Genomic DNA, 15,012 nt, shown 5'->3' on the forward strand with positions numbered 1-15,012 from the left:
GAACAATTACATTCAATGATTCTCTCTTCTAAACCATCAACGTGCATGTTAGACCCAATTCCAACTAAGCTGTTGAAGGAAGTTTTTCCATTAATTAGCACTTCTTTATTAAATATTATGAATATGTCTTTATTATCAGGCTATGTTCCACAATCATTCAAAGTAGCAGTGATAAAACCGCTTCTTAAAAAGCACAACTCGATCCAGAGGTTTTAGCCAACTATAGACCTATTTCTAATCTTCCGTTCCTCTCAAAGATTCTTGAGAAAGCGGTCGCAAAACAGCTGTGTGATTACTTAAAAAACAATGACTTATTTGAAGATTTTCAGTCTGGCTTTAGAACACATCATAGCACAGAGACAGCTCTGGTTAAAGTCACAAATGATATTCTAATAGCCTCAGACAAGGGACTTGTCTCTATTCTTGTTTTGCTCGATCTCAGTGCTGCATTCGATACTATCGACCATGACATCCTATTGCAAAGACTAGAGCACTTAGTTGGCATACAGGGAACTGCTTTAGGCTGGTTTAGGTCCTATCTATCTGAACGCTCTCAGTTTGTACGTGTCAACGATGAATCTTCCACGCAAACCAAAGTTAGCCATGGAGTGCCACAGGGCTCAGTGCTCGGACCTATTTTGTTCACATTATATATGCTTCCATTAGGCAATATTATAAGGAATCATTCTGTAAACTTTCACTGTTATGCGGATGATACTCAACTATATTTATCAATCAAGCCTGATGAAATTAATCATCTAAATAAAATTCAAGCCTGCCTTAAGGACTTAAAAACATGGATGACCTTAAACTTTTTGCAACAAGTCCTCCAACTCATACGACCAAATGGGTCGATTGTTTTAAGCCCTTATTACGACCAAATATATCGTTTGTTCAAGCGCTTAATACGACCTATAATTACGTTTGAAAATTGTCGGCCTCGAGTGCTCCCGTTCAATGCAAACGTTACAGAGGGTTGTTTATTCACAAATAACCCTCTCTGTAAAATCCTAAATTGTAGGATAGTTTGGCCATTAAAACGCTTTATGATTAGATTTCTAGCGAGAAGTATATATTGTACTTTTAGAATCCACGTCCAGTCGATATGTAGGATCTATAGTTTGATAGATATTACGAAAATGATTTGAGGTTTCGTCAGGACAACGTGTATATGCGGCAAGCTTCCATGTAAAGTTACGGGTTGAAAACAGTATTTCCGGTCTCGCCGTTTTCATAATAAAACCAATGATCAAATGATTTAACAGTGATATCTACACTACTCATCCATTAAAAAAACATCAGTTTATCCTAGTTAATTATACGACATTAATTGGTTTAAATTGTGTACAATGCTTTTGTGTTTTTCCCATAGGTTTTTCTCTTTCGATTCTGAGAGACACATTTCTTTTTTCAGAGGTTTTGATAGGCTAAAATCACGCCGCAATGCACGTCGGGATATGGTGTTTATGTGATATGAAATCGGAAAACATTAAAAATAATAATAATAATACTTTATTCCGAGTGTTCTTGCTTTTCTCTTTGAAAGTCATCACATAATGGCATTGTAATACACGGTTCGGCTGCATTAAATATTACATATCTGCCCTAGATATGTATTTATAGAGCCCTGATCAGAAGACCTTTTGACAAACTGGAAGAGATGCCGCCAAAACTGAATACGTGACGTGGACCATAAATATATCAACAATTAAACAACATCTTCCATTTCTTTTCACACAATACGTCTCCTTGCAGTATCAACACTAATTCGGCTGACTTTTATATTTGATCCAATTAGTAGATAGTCTGTGTTTACACCATAACGGTGCACAGCTGAGAGAAAGGGACTTTTTTGTAGTTTTTAAAGATATTACTGATTTTCTGAACTATCTTTCCAACTCCTCATGCAGTTGACTGTTACAGGTCTATACAGGTTCATGGTACAATGCATAAGCTTCACATCGAGAGACTGAAACTGTATTTTCCTTTACCGTTCTGTTTTAAACTCACAATAAAGTGAATAGTCATATTATGTATGATATTATTATGTTTTATTAACTAGACCACTGGTCTAAACCGCACCTCCTAGTGGTTAAAGCACGTTATTGAATGTAGTTGTTGATTCTCGCGTTCTCCTGGCGAGACCTCAAATCATCTTCGTATATCTATCAAACTGTAGATCCTACACATCCACTGGACGTGGATTATAAAAGTACAATATACACTTGTCGCTAGAAATCTAATAAAAAAGCATTTTAATGGCCAAACTATTCCACAATTTAGGATTTTCCAGAGAGGGTTATTTGTGAATAAACGACCCTCCGGAGCGTTTGCAATCGACAGGAGCATGTTGTTTCTAAAACGTGTCTCTGGGTCGTATTTAGCTGCTGAACAATCGACCTATATGGTCGTTTTTTGTAGGAGGACAGGCTGACTTTTTGATGTTAAACACGACCAAAACTGAAGTTATTGTACTCGGCACGAAGAATCTACGAAACAAATTATCTAAAGATATACTAACTATGGATGGCATTAATTTGGCCTCCAGTGAGACTGTAAGGAATCTTGGTGTTATATTTGATCAGGATTTATCCTTTAACGCCCACATAAAATCAATTTCAAGGACCGCCTACTTCCATCTACGTAACATTGCAAAAATCAGGCATATCTTGCCTCAAAACGATGCAGAGAAACTAGTCCATGCATTTGTTACTTCTAGGCTGGATTATTGTACCTCTTTATTATCAGGGTGTACCAAGAAGTCAGTCAAGTCGCTTCAGCTGATTCAAAATGCTGCGGCTCGTGTACTAACCAGAGTTAGGAAAAGGGACCACATTACTCCTGTTCTGGCTGCCTTACACTGGCTCCCTATAGAACACAGGATAGAATTTAAAATTCTTCTTCTCACCTACAAAGCCCTTAATGGGCAGGCGCCATCTTACCTTAAAGAACTCATTATACCCTACTGTCCTACTAGGGCATTGCGTTCCAAGAATGCAGGGTTGTTGGTTGTTCGTAGAATCTCTAAAAGTACAATGGGAGCCAGAGCCTTTTCTTATCAAGCTCCACATTTGTGGAATCAGCTTCCAGTTTGTGTTCGGGCGGCAGACACCCTATCCGTTTTTAACAGCGCGCTTAAGACCTTCCTTTTTGATAAAGCTTATAGTTAGGGCTGACTAGATTCAGCCCCTAGTTTTGCTGATATAGGCTTAGTTTGTCGGGGGACATCTTACTTCTTCCTTCTCTCTGTCTATACCCGTGTACACTCATGTTCCGATTAACCCAGCTTCCCCAAATGTCTTTCTTTTTGGTGTCTATATACGCCGGGATCCGGAGTCATGGATGATCCTGCAGTCCTGTGTCCTGGATCTTGAGTCGTGGCTGTGGTCCTGGATCATCGGTCCTGGATGGATATCCTCGTGGATTCATCTTCCTATTATACACACATGCATTTCCAAACATTTGGACTACCTATGTTGCAAATGTATTATCTTTTCAATTTACACACGGCATCTATTGCACGTCTGTCCGTCCTGGGAGAGGGATCCCTCCTCTGTTGCTCTCCCTGAGGTTTCTCCCATTTTTCCCTTTAAACTGTGAGTTTTCTCCGGAAGTTTTTCCTTGTACGATGTGAGGGTCTAAGGACAGAGGGTGTCGTATTGTCATACTGATATTCTGTACACACTGTGAAGACCACTGAGACAAATGTAACATTTGTGATATTGGGCTATAAATAAACATTGATTGATTGATTGAAACAAGGGGGGGGGCACAACAGTGGTAATTAAAGTTTAAAAGTCTCAAAAAAGCTACAACTACTGTCACAAACTGGATGAATGTGAAGTGTGTTGTTAAAGGGGGATGAAAGCGTAATTAAGGAGCACTATTGGAGTGACTTTGATGGTTGTTGGACTCAGGATTAATTCATTTGGATTCCCGCTGAATGAAGAAATGAAAGGACGGCGCAAGTGGAAACAATTCACAAAGGGATTAAACTGTTTAAAACACATGCTCAAAGTAAGCCGGATTTTGCCGATGTGTTTATGTGGATTCAAAAGTCGTAAATAATCTACAAAATGGAGGAGACCGATCTGATCGGAGGAACTGCGACAAATAATCCAACTGAAACCGGCATGGACAATGACTGTTTTTAAAAATGCGCTTATCCAGAAAAGTCCGGTTTGGCGCCCCCCCAGCGATCTTTGGCGCGCCCCCTGCCCCCCAGGTTGGGAACCACTGCTCTATAGGACATGTATCACATTTTCTCCACTGGAAAGACAGCCTATGGGACACACTGGTGGTCAGGCAACCTAGCAGGCTTTTTCTCAGGTGTTCTGCACTGGGAGGGCACCCCAAAGAGCACTACACGGGCACCATATAGGACCCTGCATCATGGCGTCTGCAGAGGAAGGGCATCCTTAAAGGAAATGTATCTAAATTAATTAAAGAATTTACAGAGATTCAACAACAAGAAAACGGCAAAGATAAACCAATTCAAGACCAATCTAGAAAACATTCCAATTGAGGTGAACCCTCTTAACTAGATTATTTCTAACACCAGATAACCTTGGCAGTGACGCTAATAACGAGCTTAATGAGCCGTCAGCGGACACACGAGCAACACTCTGTACCAACGGTCCAGAGGCATGTTCCTGAACACAGGATCGGATGTAAGTGGCGTCGTGCCTGGGGAGAGATTACTTGGATCTGCTCCATCTACGGTGAACCGTCTGTGCTGACTGATGGAGCGTTTATGCTGTAAAAAGGAGACCTCAAAGAGAGCAGCACGTCAGCATGGCAAGTCAATTTATAGCAATCCGTCCACCAGCTCTTCAGTCACAGATCCACTGTGTAACCCTATCTGTTCGGTCTAGACACACACACACACACACACACACACACACACACACACACACACACACACACACACACACACACACACACACACACACACACACACACACACACACACACACACACACACACACACACACACACACACACACACACACACACACACACACACACCACACACACACACACACACACACACACTCACACACACACACACACACACACACACACACACACACACACACACACACACACACACACTGTATTCTCTATGGAGGATGTAAAGGCCACTGTTTGACACTGTGGGCACATTTTAAGAAACGTGTATGGTTTGGATAAATAAAATTGGAGATCGTATGAACTGTAACGGTGAAAGTACTTTTAGGTAACAGGAGTATAACCATAAATCAGGTTGAGTTCAAATAACAATATCCTGCTCATTAGCAATGAGTGTATTGCATCCTGACGATGTGATCAAGCCAATTTCTACCCCAAATCAGACAAAGCAGTTCAAGGAAGAATCTTCAGATCTTTAGTGGCATGGTCAAAAACCCAAAGGACAAACAAGTGAACCTTTTTGAACTGTGTAAATATAAAAATATGTGTAATGTCTAAAAGACAAATGGCAGAAACTCTAAGAAATGTTCCTAAATATTATAAAAATAATGTTTAAACAGCATTCAGTACTGTAGCTGCATATAAATACAGGCCTACTTATTTAATTAAGATTAGAAGTTAAAAAATGTGATGTTTTGATTTGAGGTTAAACGTAAAAATGTGATATTTGACAAAGCCTACAAAAAAATCCTTTAAATATGATTATTTTTTTGTAAACATAACTTGTTTTTTGTAAGTCTGGGTCCAGCAGAAACACCACATTTCTATTTCCATACTCTGAAAAGGTGTCATAGGTCTGTGATCAGTATGAATATGCAGGCTCAGTAGAGTGAAACGTATTGTCCAGCGACGGACCAGCGAGCGCAGTGATTAGTAGCAGGAAGTGACAGTTTGTTGGGTTTTGATGAAATGCTCATGAATGGCAGCTTTCTCTCTCTGCGGTGTTTCCCCCTCCCGCTCCCCGGGGCGCGGAGACCTTTCACCAACTTCAAATGATTTACATTTTCATTGACACTGACGTTTGTTTTCTGTCAGAGTGTGCGTTTAAACGTCCAGCGACACCAAGACATGCTTCCTGGGGCAAAGGTCAAAGAGTTTGAAACCAATTACAAGCTGAAGCTTCAGGCCTCGTTTGCTCAAAGATTTAAACACCAGAAGGAAAAGACATGTTGGTGTAAAAGCCCACAGTTTTTACATTCTGATAAGAAATGCTTTTTAAAATACTTTTTAGCACCCGTGGACTTTCAATTTTGATGATATGTCTCTCATAAAAACGTTTACAGTACATGTCATAGGAACACAGGAAGTGATGGTTTTTGTTCAGCGCAAGAGAGGGGAAGTGCGAAACACCAGATGTCAACAGAACATAATATCTACTGTAATTAGAGTGCTACTTAAAGGTGGGGTAGGTAAGTTTGAGAAACCGGCTCGAGTGCGCTAGAATTTGAAAATACACAACCGGAGAAAATCTGCCACTTCCTTATAGAGCCCCTCCTCCAACACACACGAACGCGCACATGACCAATGAGGGCACAAGATAAGTGTGTGCCCCGATTGAAGGCTGACAGGCAGGTAGGCCATCCAGTCGGTTGTACTTTTTACAGTATTACGGCTTCTACAGATGACATTTTTTTATGGATTTGTTGTCAAAGCACTTCAGATATTCATTGCTATCGAGATGTTAAGAGCATTCCATGGAATATAACAAAACGTGTATCTCGAGCCGGTTTCTGAAACTTACCTACCCCACCTTTAATATATTTTGTTGCATTTATTGTGAAAAATAAATCCCTCAAAATACCAATGATCAAACCTTCATCGACCCCTTAGAGGATGTTTAGGCATACCCCTCTATTCAGAGTCTGATCATGGTTTAATCAGGCTATAGAAATGCATGACAATGGGGGAACATGACTGAAATGATCAAACCAATAAGAGAGGTTCCTTGTTAGCAATTCTTATTTTTTAGACCGGCAAATTCCTCTAAATATTTTTGCCATATTTATCTTATATTTTTATATTCTTTGTAAATATTTCTTGCTTCTCTTTTAAATGTTAAATCCTTTTTTTTAATATTTTTTCTTTTTTATAAAAGTAATATTTGTGCAACTTATTTCCTTGCACTGTGTTAATGTGCGCACCACTATGCACTAAAGCAAGGTCCTTGGTTTCTGAATCTGATTTGAGTTATTCTTGATAACAAGTTTTGGTAAGGAGATCAGAGGCTTTAAAGGGTCCTGGCAGGAGATTACAGTTTTATTGGTGGACACCATGAAGCCAGCAGGTTCAGCCCCAGCTGTGCCTGCGCCCGGCTGCAGGTTAGTGTGTGAGAGCAGCAGCAGCAGCAGAGTGTGTGAGAGTGTGTGTGAGGTGGAGGTCTGCAGGACGGAGCGTCACCGCTGGACTCCAGATGTGCTGCTGAAGGAAAGTTTCATCCCCGGAGCTTCAATCTGAGGAGTGACACCATCCTGACAGGAACACACACACACACGCACACACACGTTTATGGTTATATGGTAGAAGGCAGTTAGAGTAAAAACCCCTGAGTATGCGAGGCATTTAAAAAAAGGTATTTGCTGTTGATGACATTATTTTCTAGTTGCAGTAGTTAGTTTAATTTAAACAATTTAATCGGTTACAGATATATTCATGTTATTTTGATGAAGCCAGTATTTAAATGTATATGCATTATTTACTGCCAGGTTACGAATAGATGAATGTGAGTCATTTAAACTCCTTGCCTAGTACAGTATGTCTGGATGTTGCATGAACAACCCAGTTGTAAAACAGGCCAAGTTGAAGCACAACAAGCTGTCAGATAGATTTTTCTGTGACCACAAAATAAAGCAATCAACAGAATGGCATTTTGGAAAATATTTAAAATGTCACTACCATGAATGGGACGTTGCAGCCTTTCTGTACGAATCATGCTGAGATGTAAACATTTCCAGCTAAACTCCCGTTTCCCCCGTCTCTCACGCTCCCCCGTTTCTCCCTCTGGAAGTCAGAGTTCTCCGCGCTCATCCACAAAAGCCAGGGGGTTATATTTACTGCATGTAGACACGTGAAGGTCAGACGCGTAAAGTGCTCCTGATGGCTTTGCCAAATGGCAGCTCTCGCCTTCCCCGCCAGACTTCTGCGAGGAGCACATGCCCTTTCCACCGTGCAGGGCTCGTGTGCGCCGCCACAGAAACAGCCACGATGAGGGGGAACTTTGGGAGGTGACAAAGAGCGGGCTGTGCGGACGTCGCAGGAGTGATAATAAAACAAGTAAGGCGACAGGATCGAAAAGCATTAGGCTAGTTCTGAGACGCAGACGAAAAGACAGAAGAGGGAAGGAGACGCATTCTGGAGTCGGGCTGTAAAGGGACGTCTGAGGCCCTCGAGTCGTGTACAGTGGATAATTCACGTTGAAAAGTTTTTTCCTCCTTAATGTTCAGTCTGGCAGCTCTTTTCCCCCGCAAATAATTTAAGGCTTGTTCCTTGGGAGCGGCGGGCACTGGGTATGAATCACCCGCCTTCCGCAGAAGCCTTGCTTTAAGGCATTACAGTCCAAATATCAGCGACGTCTTGCTGTGTGTAAATAGCACCTTCATTACCACTGTGATCTCATGGAAACACTTTAATGCGATAGCTACTTAGAATCAACATGGCCTCGAAAGGCACGGAAAGTTTCCAGAAAATCTTCGCCTTAGCTTCAGATTCTAATGTTGGACCGTTTCCTTTTTATTATGATCTCATATGGTGAAGGACAGGTGCTGCGAATAGCTGAGAGATGGATGTCAGTGTCTTTCGTGACACCTGCCAGCAGACGTGTAAAAGAATCACGAGATTCCTCAGTTCATAGCCACATGCTGCGGGATGTGTGTGGTCCCTCTGACCTCAGACACAGAGGGGTCAAAGGTGAGCGACATAAAGCGTGCATATCAGAGGTTATATGTCTGACTTTGACCTTGGGTCAATGATGATTTTGAAGGACACGCTGACCGAACCTGCTGCAGGCAGGGAGAGCCTAAGGAACCATGGTTACTGTGGAAGATATGTGCTTTCATGTGTATGGGAATATGTAAGAACTATACATAAAAGACACATTTAACACTGGAAATCTGTAACAACTGTATTATATTTTATTTGTGGAGGTTTATAACATGCATAGTAGGTATTCCAGTCACTTAAATGAACACGGGGGACTCAAAAGGGACAGAACGAAAAAATAGTCCCTTAATAGGAGTCAAGCTGCCAAAACACAAGGACACATGTTCTGCGATAGGAGATATTGCTGTTTCTACTTTGTTAATGCCGCCAGTACCACAGAGACAATTTATGTCACCTGCGAGAAAGAAGAGCGTTTTATGAGGACATCACATCCTTGGGAAGGTCGGGCCTCAGCGAGAATCTCCCACATTTTCTCTCCATGTCCGACACCGGGACTTACATCCCACGGGCGAACGAAGATGATGGACTAGGGAACTTCCCCGGTTTAGATACGAACTGCGCACACACACACACACACACACACACACACACACACACACACACACACACACACACACACACACACACACACACACACACACACACACACACACACACACACACACACACACACACACACACACACACACACACACACACACACACACACACACACACACACACACACACACACACACACACACACACACACACACACACACACACACACACACACACACACACACACACACACACACACACACACACACACACACACACACACACACACACACACACAGTATTCTCTATGGAGGCTGATGGCTTTAGCATCTGATGTCCAGCTTTAGTTTCTCCAGTCTTGGCCGGCAGAAGTCCTGAAATAGATACCGCAGAGCGCAGAAGAGGTTGACACTACAATGTCAAACACCATCTTCCAGCATCTACGCTTTGCCTCGATGAACGTGATGTTGTTTACTATACAAACGTAAGCAAGCAATAAGATGCTGTGAATATCTGATCATTGTCCTGCTGTTTCTTCTGATCTCTGACGGCAGCTCGCTGACTTGTAAATCTATTCGTGGGCCGTATTTATAGCAGCAGCAGCAGCGAGGAAGGTAAGACTCTCACATCAACAACAAGCTGACAATAAAGCCGTGTTTTCATCAGGCTCCCGGCGGGACACTAAGTGGTGTCACTCAGCGACTCTCGGTGCATTTAACAATGTCACAGCATCGGCCACAGCATCACACGTCAGATATCCAATACAGCTGCTGGGGTGACACCGTGTCACCTCTTTGTGTGTTGCATTGTGGGGGCGATGACCACGTAGCGCCCCGTCTGCTCGGCCCGTATCCTGACAGACTCACACCTCACTCTGCAGCAGCAGCTGCCTGAACACACACATTATAACTATTAATTCTACCGAACAGTAATTCATCTTATATTCCATCATTCAATATTTCTGGATTTTATTTCTTTACGTGTTTTAAGTTTAATGTATGTTGCGTGGTTGGAGGAGCATTTGACTTAATTGCAAACAACAACAACGGTATGTTGAAGCTTGCAAATAACCAAGGTACATTTACATATTGTTGGTGAATAAGATAATACCGAATGACAAATTGCATAAGTGTGAAAGGATGATTTCAATTAGTATACTCCTGAAGGCTGGATCATGCTTATTTAGTCTGCATGAAAGCAAACGTGCACATGTATATTTTAGGGTATTATGTATATACATATGCATGTTAAGTACAAATTGTACTTTTTGTATTGGTATTTGTTTAGTTTTTTTGCAAATTAAGTCTACAGTACATGAAGAAAAGACGATGAGTGTAAAAAATACTGAGCAGTCAAAAATTGTAAAAAAAAAAAAATGTACTTTCAAAAAGCCATAACAACGAGTGGAGATGCATACAGATACAATGCATTTAGATCTTGGAAATTGTCTTTGCAGAATTTAAGCGATTGTCAGAATATTTTATTTTCACTAACCAGCAGTTGGATAGACCAATCAGCTCGATAGACCCCCCCCCCCCCCCCCTCTGCACTCTTCTTTTAGGAAAATTATTCAACTTCCCGCGGATGTATCTAGTGCATCTGTAGAGAACTGTTTTTGCAGTGTTGAATTAAACTTCCAGGCCGGTCGGTCTGTTGCAATAATAACACACTTGTCTCTGGTTGCAGAATGTGTCTGAAACAAAGTGCAAAAGCTCAGTTAATCTGTCCCTCTGTATCCACTGGCTCAGCAGGCGTGATAAAAGCTTCACAATAGACTCACAATAGAGCCACTGTAGCATCTGCCAGCACACAGACACACAGCACAGCTGCACCCACTGACCTGTGGGTACACGCCTGGCTCGTACAAAATACACTCCCAATCAAAAACACACACACATATATAAACATACACACACCTCATATGGTTGCTGCAACATTTCACTATGAGGAAACACTCAGAAACATTACAAAGTATTGATCGCATTAACGTCTAGGTGTGAAGACAAACACACACATGCTTGAGCCAACATCAAAAACTGTCTCACACAGATACATGTATGGCTGTGCATGCAAACAGACGCATACACCATGCAGCATTGATTACCCCGCTGCATTAAAGCCAGACATTAAGCCATGAGCTCCACGGCATCCAGAAGCGACACCTTAGCCAGGGATTTAATTTTGTGTGGCGGCGGGCGTTAGAAAAACACATGATGTAGCCAGTTGTTTTGGAGGGCAAACGGAGCAGCCATCATAAAGGCCTTTTTTATTAGCTGTTGCTTGATTTGTTCCTGCAGGCTGCGGAGCGGGCAGCTAAATCAATGCGTCCAGCTGTTCTCCGGCTCGCCGGGCTCTCTGGACGCGCAGCAGGTGTATGGCCCCCTCGGCCCAGTCACACACACCCGCTCACATAACAAATAATAACGGCCTCCACACACGGCCCATCCATCACTGTTATGGCCCGGCCCAGGAGACCGCCGCTCACACACTCACGCACGCTGAAGAGTGTGCGTTTTAATGTGTAACACAGAGCACACGCACATGCTCACACACAGTTGTGGAAACACACTGACAAGAATTCCTGCACAGAACATATGAAGTGTACACATATATGTTGGTGTTAGTGTCCTTGTGGGGTCCCTTGTTTCTTGTAATGGATTCACTTCAACCTGAAGCGTCACGACTACACGTCTAACGTCTTGCAAACATGTCCTCACATTAGGGAAGTGCCGTCATGGGTCTTAATTCAAACGGGTCCTCCCAAAGGTAAAAACAATACACACGTGCTGCAAAAGCACGAAAACATGTGTTGATTTCCACTATAACACACCAACACTTTACCACATACACACACAGACATCACACACACACTTCTGCATGGAAACACTTGTGTCCATACACTGACCAGACATAAATAATGACGGATACAATTGCACTCACCTGCAATGAAACATTCAAACTGGGAATAGACTGAAACACACACACACACACACACACACACACACACACGAGTATTCAGTACACAGGGAGTTACATCTAAAAACACACTACCAAGACAACACAAGAACACTCCAGAGACACACACACACACACACACACACACACACACACACACACACACACACACACACACACACACACACACACACACACACACACACACACACACACACACACACACACACACACACACACACACACACACACACACACACACACACACACACACACACACACACACACACACACACACACACACACACACACACACACACACACACACACACAGGCGATCTATCATAGTTACGGCGCAGCTTCACTCGGAGCCCCTTTTCTTTTAAAGCGACTGAGTGACAGGCTGGAGGCGATGAAGAGAAACGCTCCATGTGTTTCTGTCACCGAACGGTCCTCTGCTCTCCCGCTGCATGTCAAACAACATTCTTTAGAGTCTTAAGTTCTCTCAAATCACACAACATATTCTTACCGCCAGTGGTTTCACACTTTTAATTGTCAGTTTGCACATCGATGATTCCGTGAGCACCAATTCACCTGCTTTGTATTGAGGCAGACTTGGTTCTAGAGACTCCGAGAGGTACGCTAGAGAGCGTCTCATTGGCCGGCAGCTCTAAAATACAACAGCTGGATTGCGGTGAGGCCTCAAATCAATCAGTCCTCCAAACAGCGGCGCTCCACATCTGGTGTAACTCAAAACTCGAGGGGGGTGGAGGGGAGGTGATTCAGCAGGTGATGGCAGCAATGTTTACTAAAGAGTGAAACAGAGAGGAGACAGGAGGAGAGAGAAGGAAAGGAAAAGCATGGAAAGGAAAGGAGACGTGAGGTAGAGGAAGAGTAAAAGAGTTAAGGAAAGGAAATAAAAAGCCAAGGAGATCAATAAGAGAGGAGAAAAGAAAGGAGAAAAAGACAGAGGAAAGAGTAAAGAAAATAGGATGTGAGGAAAGGAAACAAGAGGGAAAGAGAAGAAGGGTAAATAGGAAAGGAAATAAGAGGCCATGACAAGAGAAGCGACAAAAGCAGAGGATGAAAGTTAAGGAAAGATGGGGAGCACAAAGGAGACAGGAAAGGACAGAAAACGAAATAAGAGAAAGGACAAGGAAAGAAAAGCAGGAGAGGAAACAAAGATGGAGACAAAAAAGGCCAAGGAAAGGAAGGAAACGAGAACAGAGGAAGTTCAGCAGAATACAAAATGATCGTCTGAGTTGTGTTTTTATTCATGTTCAGATTACACTCTTTCTGAAAGTGTGAACACATTGAGCCTCCGTCCCACACGACCAGAAGCTCTCCAGGGGGAACGGCAGTCGTCACCACGTCAAATCCAATGACATTTTATAACAGTATAGGAATGTGTGTGTGTGTATATATTTATGTGTGTGTGTGACCTAGCTGCAGAAAAAGCAACTGCTCCGGAGAGAGGGACATATCTGCTTCAGCTCCTAACAGCTGGTCCCTGCAGTTGCCCTTTTCCACACATGAAAGGGCAGCAGCCACAGTATGTGTGTGTGTGTGTGTGTGTGTGTGTGTGTGTGTGTGTGTGTGTGTGTGTGTGTGTGTGTGTGTGTGTGTGTGTGTGTGTGTGTGTGTGTGTGTGTGTGTGTGTGTGTGTGTGTGTGTGTGTGTGTGTGTGTGTGTGTGTGTGTGTGTGTGTGTGTGAGACATGAAAGATGAAGGCAGCAACAGGCATCACTAAGAAATATCTGGTGCCTCGTAAATCAGCGCTGCACAGCGTGCAGGAACAATGTGTGTGTGTGGGAAAGTGTGATTCATATTTACAGATATAACATGAACGGGGAAATCCAAATCAAATCATGAGAAGAGTTTTATTTTGGTTAGTTTTGCCATTTTCTATGGATTTCATTTTTACAGTCACTTATATATTAATGGTTGGAAGTAGATATTCTATTGTAAGTGTAAAATATGTCTTACAGCCAGGAGCTCAAACAAGAACAAGGACAGAGGACATTTTAACGTATTAACTTTAAGTATAAACTTGAGGTGAAGTGGGGAAAAACTTAAAATATGATACATTTTTTAAACCCAACTGTACGCATTGCAAAATGTTAATTGCAACAATTGAAATACATAAAAAAAGTGCAGGAATGATATACATTGGAGTACTGACATGAGGTTAAACATAGTATTACAACAACAAATCAGTTTAAAACAAATTAGTATTAAAGATGCAAACATATAGACATAATGTGTTTTCTGAATAATCAGCTGGTCCTTTGAGAACGTCTAATTCATAACCCTGTTCCTGATATCTTGCAGTGACGCTCATTGCTTGGTTACATCAGCCTCTGTGAATAGAAACTGGCTGTTTGTGGGGAAAGGAGTTTAACAACATCTCAAATGACCACAAAGCAAAGTTGTGTGTATTGTTACTGCCGTCTCGTCTTGACCTTGTTCAGTTTGTGGTGTATACATAGAACATAAAAGCTCCATTTTCGTGCTCAGGAGGATGTGGTCTCAATTACTGACCTGACAACATAACTGTATTAACACTGGCACGCCCACATTTGAAAATAAACTTGAATTTAGCTCTAAAAT

Source organism: Pseudochaenichthys georgianus, chromosome 21 (assembly GCF_902827115.2).
Source record: "Pseudochaenichthys georgianus chromosome 21, fPseGeo1.2, whole genome shotgun sequence".
In the NCBI taxonomy this organism is placed as follows: domain Eukaryota; kingdom Metazoa; phylum Chordata; class Actinopteri; order Perciformes; family Channichthyidae; genus Pseudochaenichthys; species Pseudochaenichthys georgianus.